The sequence below is a fragment of the Schistocerca americana genome, chromosome 10 (genome assembly GCF_021461395.2).
Source record: "Schistocerca americana isolate TAMUIC-IGC-003095 chromosome 10, iqSchAmer2.1, whole genome shotgun sequence".
Taxonomy (NCBI): Eukaryota; Metazoa; Arthropoda; class Insecta; order Orthoptera; family Acrididae; genus Schistocerca; species Schistocerca americana.
In genome coordinates this window covers 98,332,444-98,355,508 of record NC_060128.1, presented here as the reverse complement: position 1 = coordinate 98,355,508, position 23,065 = coordinate 98,332,444, and the positions used below count along the sequence as shown (strand labels likewise).

Here is a 23,065-nt window from a genome sequence, read left to right as displayed (position 1 = left end):
AGTGCTCAGAGCCATTTGAACCATTTAGTGCTCAGAGCCATTTGAACCATTTGTGATGGCCCTGAGGCTCGGCACAAGCATTTCGGAAATTGCAGGACCTGTCGGCTGTTCGAGGAGTACTGTGGTGAGTGTTTTCAACTGGTGGCGAACCAAGGTGAAATCACATCCAGACGTTGTGGCATTGGGTGGCCACCCTTCATTACAGATGTCGGATGTCGTAGGCTGAGCAGACTGGTAAAACAGGACAGGTAGCGAACTGGGCCCAATTAACATCAGACTTTAATGCTGGACACAGTACAAGTGTGTCTGAACACACAGTGCGCTGAACACTCTCAACGATGGGCTTCCACATTCGACGACCCATGAATGTGCCAATGTTAACACTACAACATCAGCAGCTACGACTGAAATAGCGGTATGGCAAACGGCACTGGACGTTGGCGCACTGGTAGAGCGTTGCATGGTCTGATGAATCCCAATACCTTCTTCACCTTGCCGATGGTAGGTCGCGAATCCCTCGTCTTCCAGGGGAATAGCTCCTTGACACCTCTTCTGCAGGACGGAGACAAGCCGGCAGTGCCTCCATAATGCTCTGGGGAACATTCATGTGGGCATCCATAGGTCCAGTGGAGATCGTATAAGGCACCATGACGACAAAGGAGCATCGTGCGTTGGTTGCAGACACCCGCACAAGGCCATCATGTTTCCTGACAGCAGTGGCATTTTTCAACAATGTGTCATGTCACCAGGCCAGGAGTGTGATGAAGTGGTTCGAGGGACACAGTGTCGGGTTCCAGTTGATGTGCTGGCCCTCCAACTTGATAGATCTCAACCTGATTCAACACATCTGAGATGTGACTGAACGTGGTGTCAGGGTTCATTGCTTCCTTTTCCAGAGTCTACAGGAGTTAGCTGACTTGTGTATGCAGACATGATGCGAAATCCCTCCAGCGAGCTACCAAGGACTCATTGCTTCCACGCCATGATGTGTCACTACTGTTATCCGAACCAAAGTTGGACATACAAGCTACTAGGCAGGTGCTCATAATGTTCTGGCTGATAAGTGTGTACTTAACTTTTATTTCTCCAGGTGTATGATGACTCTTTACAGATAATTTCCCAAGAAACAGAGTCCAGTCATTATAACAGCTACAACAGTGGTGATGGAGCCTTGAGTAGCAGGCATCTGCTTAGCTTCTTGTAGCAATGAGGTTCCCAGTGCGAATGCGCCTCATCGCCTCCGCCGGCGATGCTGTATCGACGCGCTCGAAGTACAGAGCTGCTGGAGGCGTGGCTCTGTTAATGCGCACCATTGGGTCTGGCTGATTCCGCGCGACCGCTGTCGGCATCGAACAAAAATTTGCAATTTCGGTCCCAACGTAATAGGGCCCATCAGGTAGCATCGATACGTAATACCCAGACATAAAATGCAGGTCTGCAGCTCATGGTCTACTGGATCACGGGTCACGGGTTCGATTCCCGGCCGGATTGGGATTTTCTCCGCCCGGGGACTGAGTACTTCTGTTGTCCTCATCATTTCATCATCATCATTTGTGACAGTGGCTAGAGACGACTGCGTAAAAATTGGACTGTGAAAAAATTGGGACTTTATACGGGCGCTGATGACCGCGCAGTTGAGTGGCCCACAAAGCAAACAGCATCATCAAACATCATCCTGACCCGTTAGATAATAATTTTATTAGAAGAAGCTCCCAGACTTCTTTTTGGGGAACATTTTGAGGCAGCATTTCATACGTAGGAATCTGACGAGCTTCTGAATATCGAAAACATTTTGAAAGTGTCTCTGGTTCCAGCTTAAGCTGAAGGGCACAGAGTTGGAAGGTCTATGAAAAATGGCAGATCGTGCTTGACATTGTACTAATTAGTTGTAATATACGTCTGTAAAAGCCTGTACACATTTCTCTGACCACCTGCTGAAAGCCAGGGTAACTGCACATCGTAAATCATGGTTCAAATGGCTCTGAGCACTATGCGACTTAACATTCTGAGGTCATCAGTCGCCTAGAACTTAGAACTAATTAAACCTAACTAACCTAAGGACATCACACACATCCATGGCCGAGGCAGGATTCGAACCTGCGACCGTAGCGGTCACGCAGTTCCAGACTGAAGCGCCTTTAACCGCACGGCCACACCGGTCGGCCGTAAATCATGTACCAACTAAATGAACAGGGATTCACACAGGTAATTCGTACCGTACGGAGGTACCGATATAAAACGCTGAAAAGGAGAGAAAGAAACACTGATAATCTATAACGTTTAAGAAAATCAGTACATAATTACATTACCTGAAGGTTAAGAAGAATCAGTTCATGTTTAGGTTATGGCACGTCTTAGCACTATTTCTACACAGTCAGGTCACATTAATACAATCACCACCTACGTTCGATGTCAACGTGCAATAACCTCTCACATCTGGCATATGGGAGCACTAGCAGTCGCGGGGAACTGGAAAACAGTCCTACCATTGAAACTTCCTAGCAGATTAAAACTGTGTGCCGGACTGAGACTCGAACTCGGGACCTTTAATTTTCGCGGGCAGCTGCTCTACCATCTGAGCCAACAAAGCACGACTCAAGCCCCCACCTCACAGCTTCACCTCGTCTTCTACCTTCTCTAGTGCTATCATTGTCGTAATGCGGAAATGCAGTGATTTATCCGACTTCCAACAGGGACTGATCGTTGGCTTTTGGGCCAAAGCTGGAAGCATTTCAGAAACGGCTAAGTTTGTAAACTGTTCGCGTGCCGCCGTGGTTAAACTATACAGTGCACTGCAAAATGGCGCTATCGAAAACCGGCGCTGAGGCAAATGCGGTGCATCATGGGACACAAGTGACTGAGGTGAACGACGGCTGCAGAGATGTGTACAGGAGAACTGATGGGCAGCTGTTGAGCAAGTGGTTATTCAGATGAATCAAGGGGCTACCAACAGTCTATCCTCAATGACTGTTCACAGAACGTTGATGTGTACGGTTGTCTGCAGCAGGTATCTGGTTCATGCACCCTTGCTGACTGCGTTTTGTCAGCGGTGGAGGCTGGAACTTGAACGCCAATACCACAACTGGGCTCCACTGAGCGATGACAGGCGGCCTTTTCACGTGGTCTTCGGCATGTGAGGTCCTGCAAGAACTGTCAGAAGGATCGACGTTATGGTGTTGGGAATGTTTTTGTGGCATTCCCGGGCGATCTCGTCAATCTGAAAGGCACAGTGGATCAAGATAATTATCCTTGGGAACCATTTCGACACCTACACGGGCTTTGGTTTTTCCTTGGCACAATGGCATCTGTCAGCAGAACAATGCAAAGAGTAACACTGTTCGCGGTATACAGGCGTGGGTTGAAGAGCACCAGGATGTGTTTACTATACTCTCCTGACCACCAAAATTCCCGAATTTAAGCCCAGTCCAGAATCTGTGAGACTACCGCAAACGCGGTGGTAATGTGATGGGCCCTCAACTGAGAAACCTAGCACAGCTGGCCATTGTACTGGAATTGCCATGGCTCCACATCCCCGTCAGTACCCTCAAGAAACCCACTGACTCCCTTCCTGCATATCCATGCCGAAAAAGGTGGTTATTCAGGATCTTGACAGATGGTGGTGGTGGTGGTTAGTGTTTAACGTCCCGTCGACAACGAGGTCATTAGAGACGGAGCCCTTTCAAAGGAACCATCCCGGCATTTGCCTGAAACGATTTAGGGAAATCACGGAAAACCTAAATCAGGATGGCCGGAGACGGGATTGAACCGTCGTCCTCCCGAATGCGAGTCCAGTGTGCTAACCACTGCGCCACCTCGCTCGGTCTCTTGACAGATGGTCAGATTGAAGCGACTGGCCCGTGCATGTTGAAGAAGCCAGAAATGCTCTGACACACAAATTCAGAGTTTAGAGGTTAGGCTCCTGGCCGTACATGATGAAGGAGGTAAGATCGAATTCTCACCTGGCTCTAGTGATTTTTGTTTGTCTTGGTTATTTAATCTGAGTGATAGGATGATTTCTTTGTAAAGGTCATTACGTTTTGCTACGGGTTGCTTCACCAATCCAACTTGTCTATATTAAATAATGGTTCCATTTCCATGTGTTTTTTAAATAAGACGAAGAAGCTGCAATAATCACTAAAATTTTAAGTGGCGACCATGACACGGCCATTGTCGCCAGTTTGAATAAACAAATTTCGTATTATTCGTGTCGTCGGAGGTGCTTTGAGTTAAGAAACCTCAGCCTCAAACTAGTGATAGGTCTCACTTCTTTACAAGAAAAGAATGAAAGATGGATGTAACTTTATCTTGCTGCCTGTGGGCAACAAGTATTCGTGATGTCACATGGGAGTAATAATTTACTTTTGACGCCTTAAAATTTCCGAATAAGTTGCATTCCTCATTTAATTATTAATTAATTAATAACTGTTGTCGCAGCTGTTAGTACGCTAAGTTCTGTAGATCTGAGGGGTGGGAGTATAAGTGGTACAAGTGAATTTCGCAAGAAAAATGATCTTAATGGACATTCTGAAAGATAAAGTGTGGATCTGTTCTGGGTAAACGAAATGAGAGCGATTTCATGCATAGTGCTGTACCCTATGATGATAAGGTTTAAGCTCCAAGACATTGGCTGGACTGCATTTAGAGTACAACTAGGAGAAGTCAAATAGTGGACAGAAGGAGATTTTGTTGTATCTTTAATAAAGGTTCAGATACCGTATGTACTTTTTTGAAAGTACAGAAATAACGTAATATCTATGCTTTTACGAGTACTCAAACTAACCTCATACTAGTATTTACTGCACGTTTAAACAGGCCATATTTTGAAATACTGCTTGTACATCTCGAGGCAAAATCAGGATACTGACACGGTAGATGATAAGGTCCTTGAATGTGGCCATATATATACATATATAGGGTTATTACAAATGATTGAAGCGATTTCACAGCTCTACAATAACTTCATTATTTGAGATATTTTCACAATGCTTTGCACACCCATACAAAAACTCAAAATGTTTTTTTAGGCGTTCACAAATGTTCGATATGTGCCCCTTTAGTGATTCGGCAGACATCAAGCCGATAGTCAAGTTCCTCCCACACTCGGCGCAGCATGTCCCCATCAATGAGTTTGAAAGCATCTTTGATACGAGCTCGCAGTTCTGGCACGTTTCTTGGTAAAGGAGGTTTAAACACTGAATCTTTCACATAACCCCACAGAAAGAAAACGCACGGGGTTAAGTCGGGAGAGCGTGGAGGCCATGACATGAATTGCTGATCATGATCTCCACCACGACCGATCCATCGGTTTTCCAATCGCCTGTTTAAGAAATGCGGAACATCATAATGGAAGTGCGGTGGAGCACCATCCTGTTGAAAGATGAAGTCGGCGCTGTCGGTCTCCAGTTGTGGCATGAGCCAATTTTCCGCGGGCTACGCGTGAATCTTGCCCGCACGCGTTCAACCGTTTCTTCGCTCACTGCAGGCCGACCCGTTGATTTCCCCTTACAGAGGCATCCAGAAGCTTTAAACTGCGCATACCATCGCCGAATGGAGTTAGCAGTTGGTGGATCTTTGTTGAACTTCGTCCTGAAGTGTCGTTGCACTGTTATGACTGACTGATGTGAGTGCATTTCAAGCACGACATACGCTTTCTCGGCTCCTGTCGCCATTTTGTCTCACTGCGCTCTCGAGCACTCTGACGGCAGATACCTAAAGTGCGGCTTCAGCCGAACAAAACTTTATGAGTTTTTCTACGTATCTGTAGTGTGTCTTGACCATATGTCAATGAATGGAGCTACAGTGACTTTATGAAATCGCTTCAATCATTCGTAATAGCCCTGTATATATATATGGGATGTGATAAAATGTTTGATTTCTCAGAAAAGGCAAAGAAGCATTTCAAATATCTGGTTGTTCCCGAAGACAGAACAGAGTGGTGAAGCAGCTCAGCAGAAAGTTTTCCGTAGTGGAAATGAAAGCCCAAAATTGTATTACAATTAAAGCCATGTGTGTCACACCATAGGAGGAAGCTGCTAGAGACACGGAACGAAATACAATACAACGTAGGAATACCAGACGTATCTGTATTAGCAAACAAAATCCTCTAATAATGTAGTTCAAATATTCAGTAACCCGTGATCTCGAGTTCATAGAACCGGACATTAGGAGAGCCCCATCAATATCTCTTCGGTAGCCTTTGTATCAAGAAGAATTTGGAATAAAATAGGAGAAATGGAAAAATCTTATGAAGACGTACAAGTGCATTCTTCCACATAATCATGAGTTGTATAAGAATATATTCCCCTCACCAGCAGCAGTTACCGTGGGTGTAAGAAGAAGAAGAAGAAGATGCGGAGAAAGAAGACGGCGTGGTCAGAGAGGGGGACAAGAAAGGCTGAAAAATGTGCATCACGAGTATTGCCAAGAAGGCCATCTTCAAGAAATATCATAGAAGCGCGTGATTCAGATTCTACTGACACTGACTGTCAGTTGGTATTGAAAGTGACTGTGAATAATCTCTTGTACATTCTGGAGCCGCACCAATGTATTTTCGTTTTGGTATCTTAATTTTATTTACTATTTATCTATCGTTTTCACCTTGTTATATGAATTTATATTTATATATACTGATTTGTCGGTGTTTTATAATGGACATGTATTGTACTATGTATATCATGTGTGTTGTACGAAAAAGTCTTCAAGACATAACACAGCAAATTAAATGTTTTTGCAAGTAATTATAATATATATATATATATATGTATGTATGTATATGATATATATTACATGTAATATATATAATATATATTTATAATATATACTACCTACAACTGTGTTGTTGTCAAATATTCAAATGTGTGTGAAATCTTATGGGACTTAACTGCTAAGGTCATCAGTCCCTAAGCTTACACACTAGTTAACCTAAATTATCCTAAGGACAAACACACACACCCATGTCCGAGGGAGGACTCGAACCTCCGCCAGGACCAGCCGCACAGTCCATGACTGCAGCGCCCAAGACCGCTCGGCTAATCCCGCGCGGATTGTTGTTGTCGTCTTCAGTTTCAATGCTGGTTTGATTCCGTTCTCGATGCTACTGTATCCTGTGCAAGCTTTTTCATTTTTGAATAACTACTTCAACCTACATCCTTCTGAAACTGCTTATTGTATTCCTTTCATGGTCTTCCCCTAAATTTTTGTCCTGCAGAGTCTTCTATTAGTTACGTGATATAGCGATCTAATCTTCAGCATTCTCCTGTAGCACCATATTCTAAAAGCTTCTATTCGCTTCTTGTCCTAACTGTTTATCGTCCATGTTTCACTTCCATTCACGGCTACATTCCATACAAATATTGCACGAAAGACTTCCTCTCTGAAGTGTGTATTCGAAGTGAAGAAATTTCTCTTCCTCATACACGCTTTTCATGCCAGTGTCAGTCTACATTTTATATCCTCTCTTCGGCCATCATCAGTTATTTTGCTGCCCAAGTAGCAAAACTTATCTACTTCTTTCAGAGACTCATTCCCTCACCTAATTACCTTAGCATCAGCTGATTTAGTTCAACTACATTCCATTACCCTCGTTTTGCTTTTCTTGATGTTTATCTTACATTCTCCTTTCAAGACAACTATACGCAGACTACTATACAAGGACTAACTGGCTATTAGGAAAAAATATCGGATGTTTAGACAGTATGACACATAATTTATAAACAGCTATTTTACTTTGGCAGTCACTTAATTTGTTTCAGCAAGCACTTGGATCATTGGTACTGTCTGCTCCTCAGTTAGTTTCACAGTAGCGGTGCAATCGACTCTTTGAACCATCTATACGGCGATACGGCGATGCGCGTTAAGATCCCATGTACAACACGGTGGGAGCCACTCACCCTGGTTGGCCCTCGCTCGCTAATTGATAAAAAAAAAAAAAAAAAAAAAAAAAAAAAAAAAAAAAAAAAAAAAAAAAATTGTAATTTTGTGTGACACTGAATACGTTAAAAAAGTGCAGTAAATAGTCTTGTAGCAAGGTGTAATGGATAACATAACAGCTTCTGCTCCAGGAGATTGTGGGTTCGAATTTCGTCAGACGTACTAACGCTTCCTTTATTTTGAAATCTTCATGGAAATGACTTCGATCATAATTATTGTTCAATTAATTGGTTTAAATGTACTTTTCTTAAATTTCTGTTCCTTTGTCACATCGGTTTAATCAACATATGAAGTTTTTCGTTTGTTCATTTCTTCCTCATATTATTCTTTGCTCAGTACCAACTAAATTTCTTCATATTTGTCTATTATAACATTCAATTACTTGAAAATTCCGTCCTATCTGCTAAAAACAAAAGATGAAATAATCTATTTTTATTTGTGGAACGGTATGAAACCAACAGTAATCAACACACAAACATTTAAAATACAACCTAAATATCTGTTGCACTGGGGACAAAATAATACCGATGAAAATTACGTGGAAGATGGGTTTATAAGTAAAACGAAATTCGTGAAAAATGAGACATAGATGAACGCCATTAGGTCGACAAATAAACAGGGTGATAAAACAAAAGAAATTAATTTAATAAACCACATGAACAAATACTTCAAGCGTAGAAGGAATGATAGCAACAAAATGAGAACAAACGAAGTTGACGTTATGATAAAAATAATGGGTCAAAGGAATGGAACTAAAGATTACATTTGCATTAATTAATTGAATAAAAATGATGATCAAAGTTATTTTGATAAAGATTTAAAAATAAAAGAAGTTTAGAACACTGGACAAGGTTGGAACACGCAACTTAGTGCATTTGACGCTGTTATGCTATCCAATGGACAACACAAGACTGTACAAGTAAACTCTTATGACGCTATTGAGTGTCACACAGAATTTCGATTTTTTTCGTCAGTTACTGACTGGCTGCAGCGTGTGATACTTGGAATTTCAACCTACACTAAAGCGCCAAAAAACTGGTATAGGCATGGGTATTCAAATAAAGGGATATGCGTGTGATGGAATTGTAACCTACACTGAAGGGCCAAAAAACTGTTATAGGCATGGGTATTCAAATACAGAGATATGTAAACAGATATAAAACGGCCCTGCGGTCGGCAACGCCTATATAACACAACAAGTGTCATGAAGTTGTCGGAGCGGTTCCTGCTGATACAGTGGCAAGTTATCAAGATTTAAATAAGTTTGAACGTGGTGTTATAGTCGGCAGACGAGCGACAGGACACAGCATATCGTAGGTAGCGATGAAGTGAGGATTTTACCATACGACTATTTCACGAGTGTACTGTGAATATCAAGAATCAGGTAAAACATCATATCTCTGAAATCGCTGCGTTCAGGAAAAGATCCTGCAAGAACGGGACCGCCGACGACTGAAGAGAATCTTTCAACGTGACAGACGTACAACCCTTCCGCAAACAGCTGCAGTTTTCAGTGCTGGGCCATCAACAAGTGTCAGCGTGAGAACTATCGAAAGGAACATCATCGATATGTGCTTTGGGAGCAGAAGGTCACCTCGTGTACCCTTGATGACTGCACGGCACAAAGATTTACGCCTCGCCTTGGCCGGTCAACACCGACATTGGACTGTTGATGGCTGGAAACGTGTTGCCTGGTCGGACGAGTCTCGTTTCAAATTCTATCAAATGGATGTACGTATACAGGTATGGAAACAACCTCAAGAATCCACGGACACTGCATGCTAGTAGGGGAGTGTTGAAACTGCTGGAAGCTCTGTAATGACGTTGGGCGTGGGCAGTTGAAGTGATATGGGATCCCTGATAAGTCTAGATACGACTGATATCCTTCGGATCACCTGTGTCCATTCATGTCCATTGTGCATTCCAATGGACTTGGGAAATTCCAGCAAGGCAATGCGACATTGCATCCAGAATTGATACAAAGTGGCTCCAGGTACACTCTTCAGAGTTGAAACTCTTCTGCTGTCCACCAAACTCGCAGGCATGAACATTATTGAGTATACCTGGGATGCCTTGCAACGTGCTGTTCGGAAGAGACTTCCACCCCCTCCTACTCCTATGGATTTACTGCAACCACTGGTACCAACTGATGATGGTCGAAGTAGAGAGGATATAAAATGTAGACTGGCAATGGCAAGGAAATCGTTTCTGAAGAAGAGAAATTTGTTAACATCGAGTATAGATTTAAGTGTCAGGAAGTCGTTTCTGAAAGTATTTGTATGGAGTGTAGCCATGTATGGAAGTGAAACATGGACGATAACCAGTTTGGACAAGAAGAGAATAGAAGCTTTCAAAATGTGGTGCTACAGAAGAATGCTGAAGATAAGGTGGGTAGATCACGTAACTAATGAGGAGGTATTGAATAGAATTGGGGAGAAGAGAAGTTTGTGGCACAACTTGACTAGAAGAAGGGATCGGTTGGTAGAACATGTTTTGAGGCATCAAGGGATCACAAATTTAGCATTGGAGGGCAGCGTGGAGGGTAAAAATCGTAGAGGGAGACCAAGAGATCAATACACTAAGCAGATTCAGAAGGATGTAGGTTGCAGTAGGTACTGGGAGATGAAGAAGCTTGCACAGGATAGAGTAGCATGGAGAGCTGCACCAAACCAGTCGCAGGACTGAAGACCACAACAACAACAACTGGTACTCTTACGGATTTATGGACAGCCTTGCAGGATTGATGGTGTCAGTTCCCTCCAGCACTACTTCAGACATTAGTCGAGTCCCATGCTACGTGGTGTTGCGGCACTTCTGCATGCTCGGCGGTGCCCTATGTGATATTAGGCAGGTATACCAGTTTCTTTGTATCTTCAGTGTACATCACCGTGTACATAGTTTCAAGAAGTCAATCACACCGTTGGGGACGTCTCATTGTGAAATGAGGCGACCAGCATAATACTGAAAGCGCAGCCTCAGGCTAGTGACAGCTCTCTCCTCTTGTCAGAAAATGGAAGAGCAGAAGTAGGAGCTGTACGTACCTTGCTCCCTGTGAGCTGCAGGTACTCCAGGTGGGGAGTGACGGAGAAGACGCTCTCGTCGACGGTGGCGAGGTCGGCGACCGCCCGCGCCTCGACGCGCCTCAGCAGCGGCGTCCTGGAGAGGGCGTCCCCGGGCAGCGCGACGAGGGGCGCGGCGCGCCACGACAGGCGCAGCGTCGCGACGCCGGGGGGCACGCAGGGGGGCACCGCCAGGGGGGACGCGACGCGCGAGCAGTCCGCCAGGCAGCCGAACACGAAGCACGGGCAGCCGCCCGCAGGGGTGGCACCAGCGCCGTCGCACGCCGCCAGCGCCGCCGCGGCCGCCGCCAGCACCAGCGCCCCGGCCGCGGCTGACCACACCTGAGGAGGAGCGCGCGGGTCGAAACGCCACAGGAGCCAAACGTTCCGGCGCTCTAAACACTCAGTGCCGCGTGCCTGAATCGCTCTACCAGGTCTGTTCAAACAAATTCCGCAACTTTGTCCACAGTTTTTTCTTACACTTACCTTTTCTTCAGAGGGCAACGGCCTTCCAACAGTGGATACACCGGTTCCCGTCCGACCACCGAAGTTAAGCGCTGTCGGGCGTGGCCGGCATTTGGATGGGTGACCATCCGGGCCGCCATGCACTGTTGCCATTTTTTGGGGTGCACTCAGCCTCGTGATGCCAATTGAGGAGCTACTCGACCGAAAAGTAGCGGCTCCAGTCAAAGAAAACCATCATAACGACTGGGAGACTGGTGTGCTGGCCACATGCCGCTCCTATCCACTTCTTCAGCCGAGGATGACACGGCGGTCAGATGGTCCCGATGGGCCACTTGTGGCCTGAAGACGGAGTGCTTTTTATTACTTCTCCGTGGTCTCCTTCGAAATACTTTTCTCCAGAATTGGTACACCGCTCCCAAGGCCGTTTCGACTTCCAATGCAGTACCGGTACGCCTCTTGCTGCATCACGCAAAGTGCCGCCTGCGCATTTATTTTTATATCGTCTATCGTTGCAAATCTTCGTCCTCCCGAAGGGTTTTCAAATTTGGAAATAAAAAAAGGTCCTCAGGGACCAGGTCTGGAGCATACAGAGGACAAGCAGCACAGTGATTTCGGTTTTTGTGCAATAGTCATGCACCAACAGGGATGAATGTGTGGGTGCATTATCGTGATGCAAGAGCCATGAATTTTCTCGCCACATTTCAGGCAATTTCCTTGTCACATTTTCTAACAAGGGTCGCAACATGTCCCGATTGTACCATCGACTAATAGTTTGTACCTGTTGCACGAATTCAAATTGAAAGTCCTTCAAAGCCAAAGAAAACTATCAGGATGACTTTTACATTTGACCTGAGCAAGGACCACACAGGCAACAACACTTACAAAGTGCCAAGAAAAAACAATCACAGAAAGTGAAATAGCACAAAATAATGAAATTAGTATGCTAACACATTCCTAAGGTAAAATAAAAGCGCAATTAGACAAACAGCACCACATAGCAACATTATGACAAACATGCATATGCTCTTAGCGTAAAAGAGAAAACATGAAAAGCTGGCCACTGTGGCTGAGCGGTTCTAGGCGCTTCAGTCTGGTAGGCGCTTCAGTCTGGAACCACGCTGCTGCTATGGTCGGAGGTTCGAATCCTGCCTCGGGCATGTATGTGTGTGATGTCCTTAGGTTAGTTAGGTTTAAGTAGTTCTACGCCTAGGGGCTGATGACCTCAGATATTAAGTCCCATAGTGCTTAGAGACAATCAAACCAATTTTTGAAAACATGAAAGGGCAAAGACTGTACAACATACAAAAAATAGAACAGCAGCTGAAGAACAAAACATCAAATAACATCATATAACATGAAAAATGTAGCATATGGACAGAAAAACCCAAAATGACAAACAAAATACAACCAACAGTATGAGCAACACCAGGAGAACAGTGACATAAAATGCACAAGAGAGCAGTAATGAAAACGTTATGTACAAATGGAGATCTGTACGTAAATTGAAATGCAAAATTACACACCCAATTATGAACTCCCCCAGTGCAATGTAAAAATGAAGACCCCAGCAGCTCATAAATTTAATTTAGATGCCAGTGGCTTTGAAATAATCTGTGAGTTAGTTATATTTATCAAGATGGTGAAGTAAAACAGGAACGCTGGTGGGGTGGGGGCAACCTCTGGCAACCAGCTTCTTGTACAAGTCTGATTGTGCAGTCGAGTACTTGGAACATGCCAATGTGATGGGGTTAGATCCACTACTGCTGTTGTGTCTTTGTCTCAATGCCCATACGTGACAATCTTCAACTGACACACGTGCTTGGGGTAACTCCTGTGTCCCAGGCTCATGCAAATGATGGAAGTCACATGATGACTACAAAGCTGCACCGAGGCGAACCATTGTGGAGAAGAAATGTTCGGCTGTATGGCCATGCTTAGAGTGGTGAGAGACATACCATTCAAAGTTCTAAGAGTGATAAGCAGCCTACTGTATTGTCAGTGTGAGATCCTTATAAGGGATCGGCATTGGGTGTAACTGCCCATCTGTAATGCTCCTCATGCCAAGGCAGTCAACAGTTTCATAATGAACAATGCCACAATGTCCTTTAATCCAGAGTAACTGAACGACAATGGCCAAGGACTACACGTCTCTGATGGCCACCAAGACGTCCAGAACATGTCTGTTGGCCTGTGTATCAAAAGTGGGGTTTTGCAGTTTCTGCATCGTACTTGCAGAGTCCGTAAGTATCAGGACGAACTTGAATGCCCGGGTAGGTGTAGGTTGAAGATTAAGGTGGAAGCGCAAACATTTGGCAGGCGCTACTAGAAGGGCTGTAGAGGGCATATCCAACGCCTCCTCAGATTTAGAACCGCCTGTATAGGTATGAGGACACTGTGGCCATTGTATGCTGACCAAGTGCTCCAGGTCGCGAGTGAGGGAGGTCTCCATTCGGAAATCGTACGGCAGGTATGCCACTGGGGCTTGCACGACGAATAAACGAAAAAGAGGAGTTTGGAGTCCTATAGAAGGAGCGGAAATAGATGGCGTAGCTGCGAACTAATAAAGGAGTTCTCTTCATTCGTCGTCCATGTGGTGCCTGAATCGACCCAGTAGACCTGCCTACGCACCGCGTGTGGCCTCGGAATTTGGTAGAGCAGCTGGTACCAGCAGTGCCCTTGCAGTTCCGTAGGGGATGGAAAACGGCCAGGTGTGCCGAGGGTCGATCTCCACAGCCACTCGGTAGCTCCAACTGACTCAAGGGCTGAGACTATACACTAGGCAGTCAGCACTCAGCACTCAGCAGTGGGACATTTGCTAACAAGGTTGAGGTATTTATGATGGCGCTTCCATTGCGCTCTATGGCGGTAGGAGTGGCCATGACGTTACTGTGTCCTTGTTTTACCTCGCTGTCAGTTCCTCTAGTGACTTCACGTTTCAGGGCTTGGCCCTTGAATATTTCTTTTTACGTTGTACCTAGTCTTTCTTACGAAACTCTGCTTTGTCACTGCTTCCGTGATGTCATTATGCTTCACTTGCAAATTTTGGCTCTCGATCGTTCCCCGATGAGATATATGGCTTCCATGTTTGTCACAACTTGCTCACCACTTTCCTCATACCTGGCAGTGTATTGACCATTGAAACATGTGGTTGGGCTTCCAGAAGCTGGCAAAATAGAACTTCGACGAGTTTTTAGTGTCCGCCAGGGATACTATCCTTGGGCGTAACATCTCCCTCTTCCCTCCGAAAATTCATCTCGTATTTTTGAGTTTGGAGTATCAATAATACACTCACGCTATACAGGATGGTCCATTGATCGTGACCGGGCCAAATATCTCAAGAAATAAGCATCAAACAAGAAAACTACAAAGAACGAAAGTTGTCTAGCTTGAAGGGGGAAACCAGATGGCGCTGTGGTTGCCCCGCTAGATGGTGCTGCCATAGGTCAAACGGATATCAACTGCGGTTTTTTTAATAGGAACCCACATTTTTTATTACATATTAGTGTAGTACGCAAAGAAATATGAATGTTTTAGTTGGACCACTTTTTTCGCTTTGTGATAGATGGCGCTGTATTAGTCACAAACATATGGCTCACAATTTTAGACGACCACTTGGTAACAGGTAGATTTTTTAAATTAAAATGCAGAACGTAGGTACGTTCGAACATTTTATTTCGGTTGTTCCAATGTGATATATGTACTTTTGTGAACTTATCATTTTTGAGAACGCATGCTCTTACAGCGTGATTACCTGTAAATACCACATTAATGCAATAAATGCTCAAAAAGGTAGGGGGGCGGAGATCCAGGCGGGATGAGCGTAGCAGAGGACATGGCGGATGAGGGACTTATATGTGTGGAGGATGGTGGAGGGGTCCAGACCCCACGTACGCCCGGAAAGGAGCTTGAGGGGACAGAGTCGGGAGCGTGCCTCGGCTTGGATAGTCCGGAGGTGGGGGGTCCAGGAGAGGCGACGGTCGAGGGTGACGCCACGATACTTGAGGGTGGGACTGAGGGTTATAGGACGGCCATAAATGGTGATAGAGAAGTGGAGGAGACGGAAGGAAGGTGTGGTTTTGCTTACAATGATCGCCTGGAGTAACCACGTTTTTTTTTCCTTTATTGTCATTTTTAAACCTGTTTACAGGCAGGCCTGCAGCAGCATACTACGCCGCTCTTTGGCCTCAGAGAAACACAAAAGATACAAATGAAGACAATGTGAGAGAAACGTAAGGTGGACATATAAACAGAGACAAACACTTTGTATAATACATGGAGCCATTCACGGGTGTAGAGTCCAAGATAAAATTTGTTCAGACACTTGGACACATACATAGACGAAAATTGTCACATGTGAACGTAGGTGCACAGAACGAATAACACTGAACCACTGAAGCACAAAACGACGGCACACACAACACGAGGCGTTGATCTCCGGCACGCGAATGTTCACTAACCGTGTACGAGTCCATGGACCTGCCAAAAGAGGAGGAGGGGGGTGGCAGAGAGGGGAGAGCAGATGCCATGGGCAGGGGAGATAGGGGAAGGGAGGAAGGGGGAGGGGAAGCCCGGGGGAAGAGGGGTGGAGGAAGGGGGATGGGGAAAAGGAAAGAGAAGGGAGGGAGGGTGCCTAAAGGAAAGGACACCGGAAGTGGGGGCGAGGATCAAAGTTGATAGGAGGGGTAGATGGAGGGGAGGAGGACATCATCAGGGAGGGGGAGCTGGCAGAAGCCATCTTGGGAGAGGGTAAGGAGGGTGGAGAGATGGAGACCGGGTGGGACGTGGGAATACAGGCGCGGCAGCGGGCGTGGGTGGGAGAGGACGGGTGAGACAAGCGGGTGAGGAGGATCGAGTTTGCGGGAGGTGTACAGGATCCGTATCCTTTCAAGGAAAAGGAGGAGGTGGGGGAAGGGGATGATATCGTACAGGATCCACGTGGGGGAGGGGAGACGGATGCGATAGGCGAGGCGGAGAGCATGGCGTTCAAGGATTTGGAGGGATTTATAAAAGTTAGGGGGGGGGGCGGAGATCCAAGCCGGATGGGCGTAACAAAGGATAGGGCGGATGAGGGATTTATAGGTGGGGAGGATGGTGGAGGGGTCCAGACCCAACGTACGCCCGGAGAGGAGCTCGAGGAGACGGAGTCGGGAGCGTGACTCGGCTTGGATTGTCCGGAGATGGGGGGTCCAGGAGAGGCGACGGTCGAGGGTGACGCCAAGGTACTTAAGGGTGGGAGTGAGGGTGATAGGACGGCCATAGAGGTTAGATAGAAATCAAGGAGGTGGAAGGAAGGGATGGTTTTGCCTACAATGATCGCCTGGAGTAACCACTTAATGCCTCGCTTATTTATATATAGCCTTATTGCTGATTAATGTCGAGAACACTATGATTTTGCCTTACTTCCATACATTCGTCGCACTAATCATGTACCTGATTGTATCCTACTCATTCATGGGTTGTATGGCAAAGACTATATGATCTTATTTATTGACTGTTAATATGCTGTATAAATCTTTCCTGTGGGAAACATATCACGATGCACGAAAAGCTCTCTAGTGGTTAAGTTCTTACGATCGCTGCATGTCTTCATAACATCCTGGCAGCCAAGCCAACAGAGGGCGCTGATCATTGATTTTGTTCCATACAGTTATTTGGTCATATAGACAATTTATCTTTCATAGGTAATTTATAGGTTGCTTTATGCAGTGTATTACGTATATTTCATTTTTGACCGTAAATTCACCATAAAAGTGTATTTGCTTTAAATAATGTTCTGTGGTTAACTGTATTCCTCTTTGACAATTGGTTTCTATAATAGTTATCGAAATATGTAAGTTGGCTACATGTATTTTACGTACTCTATATTCATCATATTACTCTTCTTGCATACATTAAGAATACAACTAAGCCGACAGTAGCGACATCCATGAAGCATACAGGAGAACGTATTTCTGGTCAGCCACTGTACTTCAGTATGTTTTGTGCAGTAACGTCAGTTGCAAAATGTCTGTGTGGACGATGTGGCCTATTTTACACCATATTTTAGTTCTACGAAAGTGTATCGTGATACTAAATACTGTATTGTTTTGAAAGACATAGTGCCCACTAGTTATATATATTTTATATTATAGATCTGGAGATTGTCATTACTGAGTGAAACCGGTCATGGTTGAAGCACTTAATATTGTGATCAAAGACTGGGATAAAAAACATTTGATATACAACGAACAGAAAACTGAAAAAGTTCTTTTCGATACCTTTTCATAGGTGTTCAATATGCTCCGCCTTGAGATGCACGGAATATGCCAATGCAGTATTAAAATTGTTCCCACACTGCAAGTCATTTCCTTTCCTATTCCACTGGCAAGTGGAGAAACTACTGCCTATATGCCTCCGGCCCCAAGCCCTAATTTCGCTTATCTTGCATTCGCTGTCGTGAGACGAAGTGTAAATCGCCGGCAGTAGGTTCGATGTGCAGTCAGTTACAGACACCTGTTCTCTAAAATTTCTCAAGAGTGTTTCGCGAAAAGAACGTTGCTTTTCCTCCAGCGACCCCGTTTGAGTTCATGAAGCAAGTCGCTAGCACTTGGGTGTTGAATGAACCTATCAGTGACGAATCCAGCAGCACGCTTCTGAATTGCTTTGGCGTCTTCCTACCTGATGCGGATCCCAAACACTTGAGCGGTACTCCTTTGTAGACTTCCCAAAAACTGTTCCAATAAACTCCACTTCCTAATAAAGTCCTTATCAGCTGGGGACCTATGACATATCGTGGGGCCTTTGTAAAGAACCTACAGTGGAAACCGTGTGAAATGCTACCGAAATCTATGAACAGAGAATCTTTGTCGACAGATAAGTGTGTGCTAAGAGACCACGAGAAATACTTCTTTTAGTCAGTCCGTTTGTGTCTACAGAAAATGAATTATTGAATGCGAGTGGACACAGGTTTGAACCGCTGTCTTTCCGAATGTGAATCCAGTGTGCTAACCACTGAACCACCTCGCTCGGTGGCAGATATGTGCGTACTGTTGTATGCAGATACCTGTCTTCATGCGAGGGCTATTTGGGAAGTAAGTTCCGATTGGTCGCGCAATGGAAACCACTGTAAAAATCCGATGAGGCTGCTCACAGACGTTTAGGGGAGTGTCTCTAGTATGCCCGTCGATCGCATCAAGACGCTCTTTTCAGTTGTGAGCGCACTGTGAGCGAGTAAAGGTGCCTAGGACAACGACGTCTCCCACCAAGTAGGAGGGTCCGCTGAGAGGCTTCGCCTTAATGAATACAGCCCGCCTAACACAACTGCCACGCACTTCCTTCTTCACGGCAATTCTCAGCCGCACTCTGCAGGGGCAGTGAAGATGCTCCTGCAGCCTTTTCGATGGGAAGTGTTCGATCACCCACAACACAGCCCTAATTGGCTTGGTATCAGTATCATCTCTGTTCATATGAAACGCTGAATACGAAGACAAGACCTGGGCACAGGCTACGCGCTATAGAGCAGCATAGAGAATCGTCGGAAAGCACAGGCGACTGCCTTCTATGACGAAGGTATAACACTCCGACAAATGTCTAAGTCGGAGCGGCGACTATGTAGAGTAGTACCCGGAAGGTGTAGCTAAATGTGCAAAGAAAACAGTTTTGATTTTCACTGTGGTTTCCATTTCGCTACGGATCATTCCTTACTTTCCGAACAACCCTCGTATTACAGTCGCAGAAACACGTATATTATTCTCCATGGACAAAATTCATACTAGTTTTAGTCATTGAATTAATATTTGTCCGTCTCGGTAACTGTACGGTCAGCGTGGGGAATTGCTAACCAGAGGAGCCTGGGTTCGATACCGAGTTAGGTTTGAAATTTTCTCCGGTCAGGGACTGGATGTTGTGTTGCCATTACGTCCATTTAGTTGTAACTGGCATATCACAGATGTTATGTCCGTATGGGCCACAACATTAAAATAATAATAATAGTAATGGTAATAATAATAATAGTAAATTAGTACTACTGTTAGCAGATGTCTATGTTAATACTGCAGCTAACCGATGCCTATGTTCATAGTATTGTCAGCAGATTAATACGATGCACGTTCAGAAATTAAGTGTGCTGTGAGCATAAGCAGCGGTCGGTTTTTTGTTTTTCGAGGGTTGGCAAGACTGAGTGGTAGAGGGGGGGGGGGGGGGTAATCCGCAACCCAGTGGGAGTATCGCAGGAACAGGGCAGTACGTAAACTGGTGCAGCAGTGTTCAGTTGCTCAGAAGATATAGGTAAGAAATACCGCCCAGTTCGAGCCACGTTCTGTGTCCCGCATCCTACTTGCGGAAGGAATAACAACTACCGAGTTTTTTTCCGTCGCTGCAAGCGGTTTACGGTGCAAGTGTTACGAACAGAACTAATGTGTTTAAGAGGGCTACGCCGTCAAAAAATTTGAAAAACATCGATTTTTCAAAAATATGCCTATATTGCAGTGCACATATTCCTGAATAGTTTGGTGTATAAAACATATCTATTTGAGAGACTATAAGGCACGTTATTTGGTCTTAAGTGTACCAAGTTGCAGCGCCACACCTCTTCGCACAGCATTCTTCTATCATTTCGGTCTGTTGAATTAGAATTTTTATATTTGCGCCAGAGGTTGTGATACGTGAAACATAGAGACCTTGCAAATGAAAACATTGAAGAAATGTCTTCATGGCGGTACCCAAAACCAAAATGAAAGTTTTAGCCCATGTGTATGGAAAATATTGGCAAAAATCATTTTTGTGGGAAGAAATGCTCTTGCTATTGTTGTTTATGATGCAGTTTCATGTTTTAATGATGGTGTGCAAAGCAGGAAATATGTTTTAGAGGAAATGGGAATTAAGCTCGGAGTGAACTGCATCAAAGCTTTGTGTGTGATAGACAGAGGGTGTGTATTGAAAGCAGATAAATCATTTTTGGAGATGATAAAATTAAGAAGAGAGCATGATAGGAATGTGAAAAGGATAAAAACTGATTTAGAAAATGAAAAATAACCTGCTTATGTTGCTGGACAGTTATAAAACTATGCCAAATACAAGCAGAAACTTTAACAGCATTTCACGCAAAATACAAATTTTTGTACTTAGGTACATGTAACATCCAAAATAAATATTCTATTACTTTTAAACTTGGTATGCTTATTAAACACAAACTCCTTAATGCAAAACTGTTATATTTTCCAAATCTATTAAAAACGCTGGTAAAAATTGAGATAATTAACTATAAAATTTGAGTTTGTTCTAAACATGAAGTTTAAGATGTAACAGCTCATTTATTTCTTCATAAATTAAATGAATTCTAGAGTTTCACACTCCTGTAAGTATGGTTTGTGTGCTGAGCAAAATTCATCGAAGAATCTCTCTCACTTATGAAGAAATGTGTACCTATAGCAACAAATGCAGCCAATAGTAAGTGAAAAAATTATGAAATTTCACATGTAAAAAAAGTTTTGTTATGTTCTTGAACTTCCACTGCTATGAGTGTGAACCCTGAATCCTTCCTGGTCATGCTGACAAAGTTTTATGAATTTCTTTGTAAAAGTGTAGACAGAGGAAGTTAAAATGTCCTGTGGTGCCACTTCTATCCCAAGTCGCCCCGTTTGACGTCCCCCCCCCCCCCCCCCCTCCTCCTAAGATGTGTCCCGAGTTTAGCGCAGAGGGAACAAAATGTCCATGATGAACACAGCAGTGTAAGACCTTGCATGTTGAACTGATGCATTGGTGCAAAAAAATCGCGGAAACCGTTCGCGAAGACGGCCGAATGACATAATATGACGTTTCCGCGATGTTTCCACAACTCTCCAGAACTCTCTTATACGAGACACCCACAGTAAAGCTGGACTATCGGAATCCTTGTGCACGGCGCATCGCAAAACCTCTGAGACAGCAGCACAAGGAAAAATCGAATCACTAGAGCCCACAAGTTTTTTGAGCGACTTGAATTCGTAGGTGAGGATTTTCTGAGCTCTACTGTGACTGGCGATGAAACGTGGATGACTCTTCACACGCCTGGGAGAAAAATACAGACGTCACAGTGTTCTCACAACATTTCTCATCAACCAAAAAATTCAAAACCACAAATTCGGTTAAAAAAGTCACGATGTCAGTGTTTTGGACCGAAAAGGCGTCATTTTGGTCGAATTTCTGCCTCAGGCAGAGACCATCAATCCACAACGATACTGTGAGACCATCAGAAATCTGATATGGAACATTGAAAACAAAAGGATGGGAATGCTGACGACAGAAGAGTGTTTGTTGCACGACCACGCCCGTCCTGACGCAGCCTTGGTCAACGAGGGGCTCTTGTACTTATTTGGTTGGGATGTTTTGAACCACGCCCTCTATATTCCCCTGACTTGGCGCCTTCGTATCATCAGCTTTTCACCTCCCGGAAGGCACACGTGAGCCGATGAGGAGGTGAAGAAAGAGGTTCTGAATTGGTTCAAATGGTTCAAATGGCTCTGAGCACTTTGGGACTTGACATCTATGGTCATCAGTCCCCTAGAACTTAGAACTACTTAAACCTAACTAACCTAAGGACAACACACAACACCCAGTCGTACGAGGTAGAGAACTTGGTCAATGAGGGTCTCTTGGACTTATTTGGTTGGGATGTTTTGAACCACGCCCTCTATATTCCCCTGACTTGGCGCCTTCATATCATCAGCTTTTCGCTTCCCGGAAGGCACACGTGAGGCGATGAGGAGGTGAAGAAAGAGGTTCTGAATTGGTTCAAATGGTTCAAATGGCTCTGAGCACTTTGGGACTTGACATCTATGGTCATCAGTCCCCTAGAACTTAGAACTACTTAAACCTAACTAACCTAAGGACAACACACAACACCCAGTCGTACGAGGTAGAGAACTTGGTCAATGAGGGTCTCTTGGACTTATTTGGTTGGGATGTTTTGAACCACGCCCTCTATATTCCCCTGACTTGGCGCCTTCATACCATCAGCTTTTCGCCTCCCGGAAGGCACACGTGAGCAGATGAGGAGGTGAAGAAAGAGGTTCTGAATTGGTTCAAATGGTTCAAATGGCTCTGAGCACTTTGGGACTTCACATCTATGGTCATCAGTCCCCTAGAACTGAGAACTACTTAAACCTAACTAACCTAAGGACAACACACAACACCCAGTCGTCACGAGGTAGAGAACTTGGTCAATGAGGGGCTCTTGGACTTATTTGGTTGGGATGTTTTGAACCACGCCCTCTATATTCCCCTGACTTGGCGCCCTCATATCATCAGCTTTTCGCCTCCCGGAAGGCACACGTGAGCCGATGAGGAGGTGAAGATAGAGGTTCTGAATTGGTTCAAATGGTTCAAATGGCTCTGAGCACTTTGGGACTTGACATCTATGGTCATCAGTCCCCTAGAACTGAGAACTACTTAAACCTAACTAACCTAAGGACAACACACAACACCCAGTCGTCACGAGGTAGAGAACTTGGTCAATGAGGGGCTCTTGGACTTATTTGGTTGGGATGTTTTGAATCACGCCCTCTATATTCCCCTGACTTGGCGCCTTCATATCATCAGCTTTTCGCCTCCCGGAAGGCACACGTGAGGCGATGAGGAGGTGAAGAAAGAGGTTC

At 44.8% G+C, this 23,065-nt stretch overlaps 1 protein-coding gene across 1 annotated transcript in view; it reads right to left on the bottom strand.

Moving 5' to 3' along the window:
* Window positions 1–11,107, bottom strand: part of LOC124552605 — an 80,459-nt gene extending 69,352 nt beyond the window's left edge. Inside the window, exon 1 of the mRNA XM_047126929.1 lies at window positions 10,971–11,107. The gene's annotated coding sequence lies outside the window, so the exon portion shown is untranslated. The remainder of the gene's footprint in view (window positions 1–10,970) is intronic.
* Window positions 11,108–23,065: the final 11,958 nt, after the last annotated feature.